The 13,763-nt window shown below is 52.3% G+C and overlaps 1 protein-coding gene across 4 annotated transcripts in view; it reads left to right on the top strand.

The window, feature by feature from the left end:
- The window catches only part of LOC140404715 (leucine-rich repeat-containing protein 55-like), an 81,022-nt gene extending 68,093 nt beyond the window's left edge, over window positions 1-12,929 (top strand). Inside the window, exons 4-5 of one of the 4 annotated variants that reach the window (XR_011938554.1) lie at window positions 1,779-1,967; window positions 12,796-12,913. The gene's annotated coding sequence lies outside the window, so the exon portion shown is untranslated. Of the gene's footprint in view, window positions 1-1,775; window positions 1,968-12,795 lie in introns of all 4 variants that reach the window. The other 3 variants (XR_011938555.1, XR_011938557.1, XR_011938556.1) reach the window with 3 other exon arrangements.
- Window positions 12,930-13,763: the final 834 nt, after the last annotated feature.

The following is a 13,763-nucleotide window of genomic DNA, read 5'->3' as shown; positions in this document are numbered from 1 at the left end:
CAGAAGAACACTATTCGGCCCATTGAGTCTGCACCGGCCCTTTGAAAGAGCACCTTACTTAAGCCCACACCTCCATCCTACCCTCGTAACCTAGTAACCCCAATCTAACCTTTTTTGGACACTAAGGGCAATTTATCACGGCCAATCCACTTAACCTGCACGTCTTTGGACTGTGGGAGGAAACCGGAGCACCCGGAGTAAACCAACGCAGACACGGGGGAGAATATGCAGTCTCCTCACAGTGACCCAAGCCGGGAATCGAACCTGACACCCTGGAGCTGTGAAGCGACAGTGCTAACCACTCTGCTACCGTGCCGCCCACAATGCCACTCTGCCACCACTACCTCTCCCCATGTGCCAGCTTTAAGAAAAACGCAGCACCCCATCAACCAACCCCCCCCCCCCCCCGCACACACACACACACAGAGCGGGAGAATTACGAGGCGAAGATTGACAGTGAGCCGCAGAAGGATAAAGTTAGGACGTGAAAGCTTGGTCAAAGAACTAGGAACGTGTTACAGGAGGAGGAGCGAGAGGTGGGTGGGGGGGGGGCTGTGGGCGAATGCCAGAACCCGGGGCCACATCCCGGGCAGCTGGTCGCATGGAGAGAGGTGAAAATGAGTGATGTTCAGCACTGCAGCAGCGGAGAGGGTTTCCCGATAACGTAGGTGGACATATTTAAGGCTTGGCAAAAAACACCCCCTGTTGGGGCCGCGGGGTGGGTTAGACAGGCGTTTAACCCTGCGCATCCTTCAATGGCCTGACCATCGAAGGGATTCCGAGTCACCTGCTAGGGAGGCGGCCCGCCTTGTAGGTCATTAATGAACCGCGTGGATTGTTCCAATAATTCCAATGGATTTCTGTTGCCTGTTTATAAAACAGCAGATTTATTGAATTCCAACATCACCGGTCACCGGGGCAGACTCTGAACTCATGAAGGATAGGTGGCTAATTCAGCACTTTAACTGCAATGCACGTCTGTACATGGTAGTTAGCATTTAGCAGATCTACCCGCTCTATACTACAAACTGTAACCTCCCAAAATGTTTGCTTATTGCTCTTTGACCCCATTCATTCTATCTATCTAAAGGCCCTTTGACCCTTTTCATATCATCTGCCAAGATGCACTTTGACCTCATTCACATTATCTGCCAAGATGCTTTTCCCTGGTAACAGTTTACACAGTGTAGTTGCTTCTTAGTAACACAAGAATATTAACAAGTGGAGGAGCTATTTAGCTTATCGTGCTTGCTCCCCAGTTCAATTAGACCAGGGCTGACTCGCACCTCAACTCCATCTACCCACTCCTTCTCATACACCTGAATTGTCAATGCTCCCCTCCCGTCCCTCTTTCCTGGCACCCAACTCCTCACCCACTTGCCCCTCCCCCCCCCACCCACCCCCGCACGCCCAAATACCTCGCGTCATCGGCAGGTGTGAAATTCCATGAGGTTGACTGGGCACGCCTGAATCGCAATTCACGTGGAAACCTTCCGGAAACGGGTCAATTTGCAATGCCGGGTATCACGTGACCCGTGGCAGCCATCGCAAGCCGGCGACTTTCCTTGCTTTTAAGATACCCTCTCGCCGTCCGCCGCAGGGAGCGATTTGCAATTCATGCCCATCCCCCCGAGGAAGGCAAAAAGAAACTACTGCAGATTCCGGAAATTTGAGGTGAAGAGGGAGAATGTGGGAGGCGAGGAAGCCGGTCAGTATCAACATAGCAAGGGAGCCAGCTCAATGACCTTTCACCTGAACCCATCTTTCTGTTTCAGTAGGTCTGGTGTTTTCGTTTGTTAACTCGTAATCTTCAACCCATAATTGGCAGTATTCTGGAAACAGATCATGTCATCTAAATTCTGGAATAAATGTCCAATGCTATAGAGACGAAGGAATTCCTTTTGAACTCCGAAGGAATCCAGGGATATAAAGGACCAGCGAAAAGGTGGAGTTAAAGCCAGGATCAGGTCAGCCCAGTGATCTTATTCATAAAGTTACTCCGGGCATGTGAGAAAGATTTAGAAATGTCTCCCCTATCATCCCACTCCAAGCCTGACCATAACAGGATTTTCTTTTTGTGAATTTAGAAGGGTGTTACTCAGTGCCTGACTTTAACCATTTACTTGCTAATTGCAAAGAAACTAGTCAGAGAGACGTTCTTAGGTTTGGGGGGAAAAAAAGGTTTTGTTTTCATTGAGTTATTTAATTGTTCCATTACTGGGCGGCACGGCAGCGCAGTGGTTAGCACCGCTCCTTCACAGCGCCAGGGTCCCAGGTTCGATTCCCGGCTTGGGCCACTGTCTGTGCGGAGTCTGCACGCTCTCCCCGTCTCTGCGTGGGTTTCCTCCGGGTGCTCCGGTTTCCTCCCACAAGTCCCCGAAAAACCTGTTAGGTGAATTGGACATTCTGAATTCTCCCTCTGTGTACCCGAACGGGCGCCGGAATGTGGCGATGAGGGGATTTTCACAGTAACTTCATTGCAGTGTTAATGTAAGCCTACTTGTGACACCGATAAAGATTATTATTATTTTATTGAGTAAAGATCAGCCAAGGTAAAAATATTCAAAGATATTTGAAAAGGTAAACCCACACTCCTACCTCCGCAACCTACGTTCACACACAAGCATGCAGAATTGATAAGTGATATGGGTAGGCAGTTATTTTCTAACCCAAATTACAGTTCAATGCTGAAAGATTACAATCGTCTTGAATTTCTAGGAGTGGAGTCGAAACCCATATAAAAATCAAATTGCCGGAGACAATTTATTTTAAAAATGTCATCCATCTTTTCAACAAAGTCTTTTTGGTGAAAGATTCTCTATCTCTGTGCTGGATTCTAAAAAAAACTTGAATAGAGATAGAGCTTAGACTGGAGGGAAGGGGGAATTTTGCTGCTCCACTTACAGGTTTTTACAAGACGTTGTTTTAGCAGCTTGTCCAAGAGATTTCAAAAATGGCTACTTTGGTCACATGATCTCTCTATCTCTCTGTCCATAGTTATTTCAGAAGGCATTTGTTTAGCTGAACTTTCATGTCCGAGGTGATTAGGTTCTGTAGTTTTTTCACCGTTAACATCTCAATGATTCATCTTGATGCGATAGGAAAATAACTTTCCATGTAGCTACATTCCTGGTAGACATTCAGTCTCCGCCTGATATGTAGCCTCTTGGAAATACCAATGTGAGATCCAGCATAGTGCCTTTCGAAATACTTCTGAAGTAGTTCTTGACATCGGCAGGTGTGAAATTCAATGAGCATGTCTGGGCATGCCTGAATCGTTGAAACTTTCCCGAAACCGGCCAACTTGCAATGCCAGGTGCCAGGTGACTTGTGGCAGCCATCTTAAGTCGCCGCTATTTTTTTGCTTTAAATCGTCTCTTTTCAACAGTTCAGTGTATTTTTGATCACCTGATGAATTTACACACTAACATTACTCATTGTGAGAAGGTTCGAGGGGCCTTAATGCCTGTCCCCTGTTCACAGATGCCTTCTAGAATCGCTGTAGTCCAGTAGGTTAGAAATTAACTGTTAAATTTCCCCTCCCCCTCGCCCCCCCCTCAACTCATCCCCGTCGAACAGAATCCAGCTAGAACATCCAGCACCTCGATGAGCCAAAAACACAAATAGAAAGCATTGAAGGACAACAGCTCCACAGGAGGGAGCACTGTTAGTGTGAGAGTATTGAGTTTTTCCTTGAAGTAAAACCATTAGTCGCAGAACTCCAGCCGGGGAACCTGCCAGCTGACATTTCACTGAGATGAACGTGTTCTCTGGAGGTCGATACCTGGGACTTCTCCTGACTGGAGTTATCAGGAGCCCCCGTCGGGCCATGCACTATTATTACCTTAACAGAACCAATCTCAAAGCTGGTATTTAGCGATCTCCCACCGTGGCTAATGCAGGCCCCCCAACGGGCATGTAAACTGTTCAGGTGAAAGAGGGGGGAGGGGTCGGAGGGGGAATGGGGGCGAGGGGGCATGGCCTTCATTACCAATTAGCCTGCTCCGCAAGTCTTTCAGCCACCGGGGTCAGAGTTGACAGGTTTATTCTGCACCCAGGCTGTGTGTTAACGGGTAGCGTGCACGAACACCGCCAGGTAGTGGTTAGGGTGGGTTAGGAGCTCATCTGTACCACAGATCAGTGTCTCACCAGACGCAGAATGCCGTATTTCTCTCACCCCACCTGAATGGCAAGAGATCAAACCCAAATCAACAACCAGAGAATTTCATTTCACTTTATCCGCCATTTTAGACCATTTCCTTACATCCGATTGCCCTGCTCATAGCCACTCCTCCCAGGAGATCGGTTTTCATGGATTTTCCCTCACTAACTATAGGCCCCAGGCTCTTCTCAAGAGCCTGGCCATTCTTTTACACAAATAATTGACGGGACGAGGGCGTCGCTGGGCGAGGCCAACATTTGTTGCCCATCCGTAATTGCCCTTGAGCTGTGTGGCTTACTCGTCCGTTTTCAGAGAGTATTTAAGAGCCAACCACATTGGCTGTGGACCTGGAGTCACATGTAGGCCAGACCGGGTAAGGCCTACATGTGACATTAGTGAACCACATTGACAATCGACAATGGGCAGCACGGGAGCATTGTGGATAGCACAATTGCTTCACAGCTCCAGGGTCCCAGGTTTGATTCCGGCTTGGGTCACTGTCTGTGCGGAGTCTGCACGTCCTCCCCGTGTCTGCGTGGGTTTCCTCCGGGTGCTCCGGTTTCCTCCCACAGTCCAAAGATGTACAGGTTAGGTGGATTGGCCATGCTAAATTGCCCTTAGTGTCCAAAATTGCCCTTAGTGTTGGGTGGGGTAACTGGGTTATGGGGATAGGGTGGAGGTGTTGACCTTGGGTAGGGTGCTCTTTCCAAGAGCTGGTGCAGACTCGATGGGCCGAATGGCCTACTTCTGCACTGTAAATTCAATGAAATTCTATGGTTCCATGGTCATCATTAGACTTTGAAGTCCAGCATTTTTTGATCGTGCTGCTAACCCATTAGGATCTCATCGGCCCACCCCAGTCCTCATGGACCTAGAAGGAGTGACGTCCGCGTCTTGCACAGCTCAAGCTGATGGGCCCCCTAATTTGGCCTTGCACAACCTGCAAGGCCCAGGCCCCGGGATATGGCCGCTGGCGTGACAACCAACGTCGCAGGCGAGAGTTGGAGAGCTGTGGGTCATACCGGCTTCCCCTACCCACACCCCTATTGACCTGGAGGGTGTGGCTGGGCAGGGGATCAAACGCACTTGCCTCCCCCTCCCCCCGCCCACCCCATGACAAACATCTCCCATAAAGCCCTTCCTTACACATTCCCAGCATGCTCCGCCATTCGATACGATCATGACTGATCTGATTGCAATCGCAAACCCACATTCTCACCGACCCCGATAACCTTTCACCCCCCCCGATATAACCTTTCACCCCGATAACCTTCCAACCCCCTGATATAACCTTTCACCCCGATAACCTTTCAACCCCCCCGATATAGCCTTTCACCCCGATAACCTTTCAACCCCCTGATATAACTTTTCACCCCGATAACCTTTCAACCCCGTGATATAACTTTTCACCCCGATAACCTTTCAACCCCCGATATAACTTTTCAACCCTGATAACCTTCCAGCCCTGGTTAGGCTCCAAAGCTTTTCGAGCAGAGGCCACCACGACAGCTACCTCCCTAGTTGCTTCCTGTGCCTGCGTGCTAACTTCCTGCGTTCCTTGTACGAGCTATAATAATAATCATTATTAGGGTCACAAATAGGCTTACATTAAAACTGCAATGATGTTCCTGTGAAAATCCCCTCGTCGCCACATTCCGGCGCCTGTTCGGGTACACAGAGGGAGAATTCAGAATGTCCAATTCACCCAACAAGCACGTCTTTCGGGACTTGTGGGAGGAAACCGGAGCACCCGGAGGAAACCCACGCAGACACGGGGAGAACGTGCAGACTCCTCCGCACAGACAGTGGCCCAATCCGGGAATCGAACCCGGGACCCTGGAGCTGTGAAGCAACAGTGCTAACCGCTGTGGTACATGAGCCCAACCCCTCTCGCCCCCACCTCACCAATACGAGCCTATAATAACCCTCCTGAGACCCAGGGGAACACATCGATTGATCTCCCCATGGGCGGGCGGAGGCCTCCCAGCTGACACTTGTAGATTCGCCCTTTAAAAGCCGGCTCAAACAGGGACCGCCACCTCCGGCAGTCCTAAGTGGGACCTACCTGTGAACTGTAAGACGCGTTGTGGCCTTTTACTTTACGTTAGCTAATTGAATATTGTTTAACCAAACATCGCACGACACCTGAGTAAGGGTCGGGCCCATTTCCCTATCCAATGGATATACATATTCTCTGAGCTAAGAGTTGAAACTCGATGAATGACAGACACTGCCTCTTGCTGGATGGTCGAATACTATCTCTGGCGCCCTAACCCATGAGTCGAAAGGACTTTGATGGACACCATGGCTGGGATTCTCCGCGGACCGGTGCCGAGGAGTGGCGTGAACAACTCCGGGGTCGGGCCGCCTCGAAGGTGCGAGGGCGGCGGCGGAGTGTTTGGCGCCGCGCCAGTCGGCACGGAAGGGCCTCCGCAGGCCGGTGCGAGTTGGCGTATGCGCGGGAGCGCCAGCGTGTGCTGCCGACATCCCCCCTCCCCACTCCGAGGACCCCGGAGGCCGCCTGTGGAGACAGGTCCCGCCGGTAAGGACCTGTTGTGATGGAGCAATGGATGCGTGTTTGAATCACAGGTCATGGAGAGCAATTTTTGCCTGTCTCGGGATTATGGGCTGAGAGTAGATACGGGTGAAGCTCAACGTAAGACTGAGAAACTGAACATCCGCTTCATTATTGGACAGTTTGCAACCTTGTAGAATGAATACTGAGTTCAACAACTTCAGATCTGAACCGCTGCTCCCATTTTCTTTTCAGAGCAACTGCTGCTGATTGCAATGAGGCCCGTGGGCCTTGCGGAATACGAGCTTCCCCGGTACTGGATGTAGCCCACCAGGATGGGGCTGGGAAGATCGAGCATAAATGCCGGCCCTGGCAGGGACTGACATGTTGGTCGTCCCAAAGGGGACAGCGAAGCATAAATAGTTACTGCCGTGGGCAGACTACGTTACCTGAAATCAATCCTTACGAAGGCCAGACCGGGGAACGGGTGGCAGATCTCATTCCCTGGAGTTAACCAGATGGATTTGCATGCCAACTGACAATCCTTTTACGGCCACCCTTACTGAGGCGGGCTGTACAATTCCCCGGTTCACCAGCTGGCGTGGCAAGGTTGGAACCCGTGACCACAGAGCTTTAACCTGGATTAGTGGTCCAGGGTCATGACCACCACGCCAGGGTTGCCACCCATTACCGTCGCCCCTTCATGGGGCGCTGTATCGGAAACAAAACTCCTCAGCAAACCTGGCTAACTAAATCAAGATGTTGTTTCAGGGGCCGATGAAGCACTTCAATTTCCACGGCGCCCCTCCGCGGTCGCCAAAGGCCTGAAGCATACTGGTGAACACAGTGGGGACGATTCTCCGCTCCCGCACCGGTTGGGAGCATCGCCAGGCACGCCATTTTTCCCCGCGACGCCGGTCCGACGCCCTCCCGCGATGCACCCAAGCGGCGGGAACGGCCCCGTCGGGTTCTGTGCGGCGCAGGCCGGAGAATCGCCCGGGACAACCAAAATGGCGATTCTCCGCTGCACCCGCTATTCTCCGGCCCGGATGGGCCGAGCGGCCTGCCCAAAATGACGGCTTCCCGCCGGCGCCATCCACACCTGGTCGCTGCCGGCGGGAGCAGCGCGGGAATGCTGGGGGGGGGGCGGGGTGGCCTGTGGGGGGGGGGGCGAGGGGGGTTCTTTCACCGGGGTTGCTCTCAAAAGGGGTCTGGCCCGCGATCGGTGCCCACCGATCGGCGGGCCGGCCTCTCTGAAGGAGGACCTCCTTTCCTCCGCCGCCCCGCAAGATCCATCCGACATCTTCTTGCCGGGCGGCCGCGGGGAGGACGGCAACCGCGCATGCGCGAGTGACGCCACTAAGCCTGCGGATGACGCGGCGCCGCTTTCATGCGGCGCCAATGCCCGGCGCGCGCTGAGGACGCTGCTTTCGCGACACGCCCCCCCCGAGTTTCTCGCGTCCCCGATCCTCGCCCATTTTCGGGCCCTGAATCGGTCGAGATCGGGGCCGTTTCGCGCCGTCGTGAACCTCGACGGCGTTGACGGCGGCGTGGGCACTTAGTCGCGGGAGCGGAGAATCGCGCCCCGTGTGTGTGTGCTTCCTCTCCAGGGAACCCCAGACACGACTATGCCCATGGAAGGGGTGCAGACAGTTGGAGCGACCACCCTCTTGCCCGCCCGCTGCCCACCAGTCAGGGTAGGCCTCAAATGGACACCGCATGCTACCCCTCCCTGGCCGTGAATGTAAGTCTCTCTTTACAAATGCTTCAAGCACTTTAATTGAACAATGCCCTGCACCTGTGTTGCTTAATAATATAACTAACATATCATTAACACCCAGATGCTGCCAGACCTGCTAAGCATTCCCAGCATTTATGGTTTTGTTTCAGATTTCCAGTATTTGTCTCCCACAATGTGTTGGGGAATTAAATTCTCACAACGGCTGCGAAACCATCGCTGATTGTCGCAACAAAACAAAAATCACCTGGTTCACTCACGTCCCCTTTAGGGAAGGAAATCTGCCGTCCTGACCCGGTCTGGCCAACACGTGACCCCTGACCCCACAGCAACCTGGTTGACTCTCAGATGCCCCTTGGAAATGCCCGAGTGTTCCAGCAGCAGGGAGGTAGAGGTTGGATGGGCCAAATGGCCTACTGTTAATAGGGAAGGGAACCTTTGTGAGTGACATTTGAGGGCCCAAGAGTAAAATGCACCCGACTACATATAATTTTCAGGCTGGGATCGGATTAAGTCAGGCTGACCGACCCCTGAAGCGGAGGGGAAGTGGGCACAGGTGTGGACAAATGGCAAGGTGGGCTGCCTAGATGACCCATCTTGGTTCCCTGGGACTTTACCTCAGTTGCTTTAGCAGTTGTTAGGGCCTCTACTCCTCACCGCCATGCCTCCTCTGTGCCACCTCGCGGCCCCAACCCCTCCCCCACCGACCTATCTTCCTGGCCAACCCATGCCCACATCCCTTACCCTCCCTCATGATCCCCATCCCAATTCAAATGCCATCGCAGGCCCTCCAGCCACCCACCCCCGTTCCCCATGAAGGCATCCATGCCGCCTCCATGGCCACCTACCCAGAATCCACCATGGGCCGACGTCGGAAGCCAGGTGGAGGTGAAAAGAAAACAAACTTCCGACGATCCAACACAGCTCTCGCCAACACACACTTGATACTGAAAATACCCCCACATAGGGTCTGGCAGATGGAATACAATGTTGACAAATGTGCGGTTATCCATTTTGGTAGGAATAACAGCAAAAGGGATTATTATTTAAATGATAAAATATTAAAACATGCTGCTGTGCAGAGAGACCTGGGTGTGCTAGTGCATGAGTCGCAGAAAGTTGGTTTTCAGGTGCAACAGGTGATTAAGAAGGCAAATGGAATTTTGTCCTTCATTGCTAGAGGGATGGAGTTTAAGACTAGGGAGGTTATGCTGCAATTGTATAAGGCGTTAGTGAGGCCACACCTGGAGTATTGTGTTCAGTTTTGGTCTCCTTACTTGAGAAAGGACGTACTGGCACTGGAGGGTGTGCAGAGGAGATTCACTAGGTTAATCCCAGAGCTGAAGGGGTTGGATTACGAGGAGAGGTTGAGTAGACTGGGACTGTACTCGTTGGAATTTAGAAGGATGAGGGGGGATCTTATAGAAACATATAAGATTATGAAGGGAATAGATAGGATAGATGCGGGCAGGTTGTTTCCACTGGCGGGTAAAAGCAGAACTAGGGGGCATAGCCTCAAAATAAGGGGAAGTAGATTTAGGACTGAGTTTAGGAGGAACTTCTTCACCCAAAGGGTTGTGAATCTATGGAATTCCTTGCCCAGTGAAGCAGTAGAGGCTCCTTAAATGTTTTTAAGATAAAGATAGATAGTTTTTTGAAGAATAAAGGGATTAAGGGTTATGGTGTTCAGGCCGGAAAGTGGAGCTGAGTCCACAAAAGATCAGCCATGATCTCATTGAATGGTGGAGCAGGCTCGAGGGGCCAGATGGCCTACTCCTGCTCCTAGTTCTTATGTTCTTATGTTAACGAAATCCTTTCAAAACCTTTTCAGCCTCCTCCAGTGGTTAACCTCCGATAAAAACAAACATATTCAGACCCTGCATCAAAGACAGCGAATCCTTTAATGACCTCTTTAAAGTGTAAATCAAACTGAATTCGCACAACTCTTCTGAGATAATTATAGCTTTTGAAATTCAGCCAAGTGTTCGTACAATGGCACAGAAATTACCTTCAGAAAACCTCAACAAAGAAACTGCAGGAGCAGATCTTTTTTGCCTAACATCTACCAAAATGGATGCGAATCAGTGTAGTCCAAACGAAGGTGTGTTTTTTTTTAACTTCAAGTGACAGCTTCAACCCGTTCCTCGTAAACTGGTTAAAGAATGGGGCATTTCAAAAATTAATTAGGCTCTGCTCGTTGTGACTCCCCCGCTGCAGGTTTGAGACCCTTGCGACGGCCAAAGTGTTTGAACTCAGAGCCGGGTCAGAAATGGTGCCTCGTCATTGTGGCTCCAGGAACGTTCCAGAGAACACAACGAGAGAACAGAAACGGACCAGTTGGTGTCTCCGCTGTTCACCTCAACCATCCCCCGTGGCAGTGGCGGAGTTTCTCTCCGCCGAGGTCGCGCTTGAGTCATTTCCTTCTGGCAAGCACAGGAGGAAAGGCGCCTCCCCTCTTCCCTCCTCCCCCAACCTCGGGGAGGCCCCACTTACCCCACTCCACCCAGCAAGGCCCGCCCCCAGATCCGATTCTGGGCAGTGGTAATCTGGCACCTTGGCGCTGCCAGTCAGGGTCAGAGGCAGGGTGGCACTGCCAGGGTGCACAGGCGACACTGCCAGGGTGCCAGGCTGGCAGTGCCAAGGTGCCCGGTTGACAGAGGGAGTGCCGGGGTGCCACCCCTCCCTGTCCCCCAGCACAGGTGCCATTACGAATGGTCCACGTTTGTGGAAACCAATACTAATCGGCATCTGGCGAGGTCCCCCACCCAGGCGCGGCATTAAGGCCTCAGGCTCCAGGAGAATCCCACGAGCGCGTATTTAAATTCGCCTAATGGCTCATTTAAATATGCCAACCCGGGTCGCCGTCCAGTGTGGGCGAGATCCAGGTGGCGAGGTCTGACGAGATCTCGTTAGATCCCGCGAGGCCTTTCGGAGCGCCGCAAGTCTCGCGCGGGGGCCTCCCGCGAAATCCCCACGGAATTACCCCACTCCACCCGGCGCAAGTCCCACCACCAAGCCGGGCGCAAGGAGGCCGCTAAATCGCGCCCACATCCCCTCAGTTGTGACCTCAACCTTGTAAATGTTTAATGGCGAGGACTGTCCAAAGCCAGCCGGAGTTGGTGGGTATTGTCCAACCCAGGTCGTGATGGGGACAGAGGAGATTTGCCGTATTATGAATTTTTCTTTCCAGGACTTCCCATTGAGTCAGTTCTTAATTAATAAGGGGATCAGGGGTTAGGGGGAGAAGGCGGGAGAATGGAGATGAGAAAAATATCAGCCGTGATTGAACGGCGGAGCAGACTCGATGGGCCGAGTGGCCCAATTCTGCTTCCAAGTCTCACGGTCAGCCAATGAATTCGAGACAATTTGAAAATGAACGAAAATCGCTCATTGCCACAAGTGGGCTTCAAACAAAGTCACCGTGGAAAGCCCCTAGTCGCCACATTGCGGCGCCTGTTCGGGGAGGCTGTTTACGGGAATTGAACCCGCGCTGCTGGCCTGCTTTCAAAGCCAGCGATTTAGCCCTGTGCTGAACCAGCCCCAAATTTGGGCCTTTATTTCAGGACCATGACCAAAACTGCAACACACACTTTTCTGAGTCCATCACGATCATTTCTCATTCAAAATACAGTAAGTGTGGGGAGGGGGGGGGGGATAGTAAAACATTTAAAAATACATTTAAAGTACCCAATTCATCTTTTTTTTCCAATTAAGGGGCAATTTAGCGCGGCCAATTCACCTAGCCTGCACATCTTTTTGCGTTGTGGGGGTGAGACCCACGCAGACACGGGGAAAGTGTGCAAACTCCACACGGACAGTGACCCGGGGACGGGATCGAACCCAGGACCTCGGCGCCGTGAGGCAGCAGTGGGAAAATGGGTGCATAAAGTAAATTGATTACTTCATGAGTGGAGGACGGTTGCGTAGTGCATATTATGCACACCAAACTCCAGAGTGGCCACTGACAGTGATGGTCTGCAGGTGTGATCGACAGGGAGGAGCTTGCTCAATTGTTACTACTGTGGCTGGGATGACCGTGCTAAAGGCCTTTAGATGAGGCCCATTGTCCCCTTCATCAGCTCGACTGCCAATGTGTTGAGAGCTCACCATTCAGCTCCCCCCGGGAGACCCAGCGTATCCAGATTTAGGCTCATGGGCCTAACATTCGTACTCAAACCGAGTGCGATTAGTTAGTGGTCAGAGCATTGACGACTCATGTGGAGTCTGCCTGAGGTGTGGGCTGAGGGTTGAGGCCTACTCTATGCACTTGAAGCACCACTTGTGTCTTTGAACTGGCTTTTTCTTGTTGGTCCTGTGTTCAGAGGCCGGCTCGGTTAGGAATGTCCGCGGAAGAGCCTTCCCGTAACTCTCTTTTCTTAGTTCAGTTACAGCTGTGTCTAAGATTGGCTGGCAACCTCGCTCACCCCCATGCAACAGGACCGCAGCGTCGCCTCACCGCGTGCAAAGCTCAAGATTGGGATACTTCCCACCATTTTATCCAGGAGATCCGCTGACCGACAAGTTTGTCCGAGAGATACATATCTCCGAGGGGCCTGAAGAGGGTGAATCCAGCCCCGCGATTTCTTTTTTCGAAACATGTGTAAACATTTGTGCTATCGGCATCTTCCTGCGTTTTGTCCACCTTTGCGTCTGTGTAATTAGCCTGTAAATAAATTTATTAGTGCTAGCCAGAATGCAATCAACTTGACGGCGTGGTGTTTTGCCATCTCTTGAAGGGGGCCAGGGGAGAGATGCCCCTTGGTGCCCAAAGATGTGCAGGTTAGGTGGATTGGCCGTGCTAAATTGCCCCTTGGTGTGTTAGGTGGGTTATGGGGATAGGGCGGGGCAATGGGCCTGGGTAGGGTGCTCTTTCAGAGGTTCGGTGCAGACTCGATGGGTCGAATGGCCTCCATCTGTGCTGTAGGAGTTCTGTAAACTCTATGGATTCTGTGATTGGGTGGGGGGGGGGGGGAGTGATGGGTGGTGGACTCTGCCCGCCCCCCCTTGTCGCCTCCGCCCCGATTAAGTCCAGGGCAGGGCAGACAGTAGACGGCCTTTCCTGCCCCATTGCCAATTGAGGCCCTTTGAGTGAGCAGACAATGTTCACAAAGGCCTCAGTCTTCCTATCACTGGTTTTAACCATAGACAAGTGGGGCGGGGGGCAAGGGTGGGGACTCACTAAGTGGGGGGGGGGGGAACCAACAAGAACCCCCGGTGTGTTTACTTGGCAGTCCTCCTCACCCCGAGGGCTCGGGTGGGCGTAGTACTGGCAGCAACCACTGCCTCCCTGGTGGCACCACCGAGACCAGAAGAGCTGCCACGTCCGATTGGCTGCCAGCGCTCGGCGG

This window comes from Scyliorhinus torazame, chromosome 31 (genome assembly GCF_047496885.1).
Source record: "Scyliorhinus torazame isolate Kashiwa2021f chromosome 31, sScyTor2.1, whole genome shotgun sequence".
In the NCBI taxonomy this organism is placed as follows: domain Eukaryota; kingdom Metazoa; phylum Chordata; class Chondrichthyes; order Carcharhiniformes; family Scyliorhinidae; genus Scyliorhinus; species Scyliorhinus torazame.
This window is presented reverse-complemented; position numbering and strand designations above follow the sequence as displayed.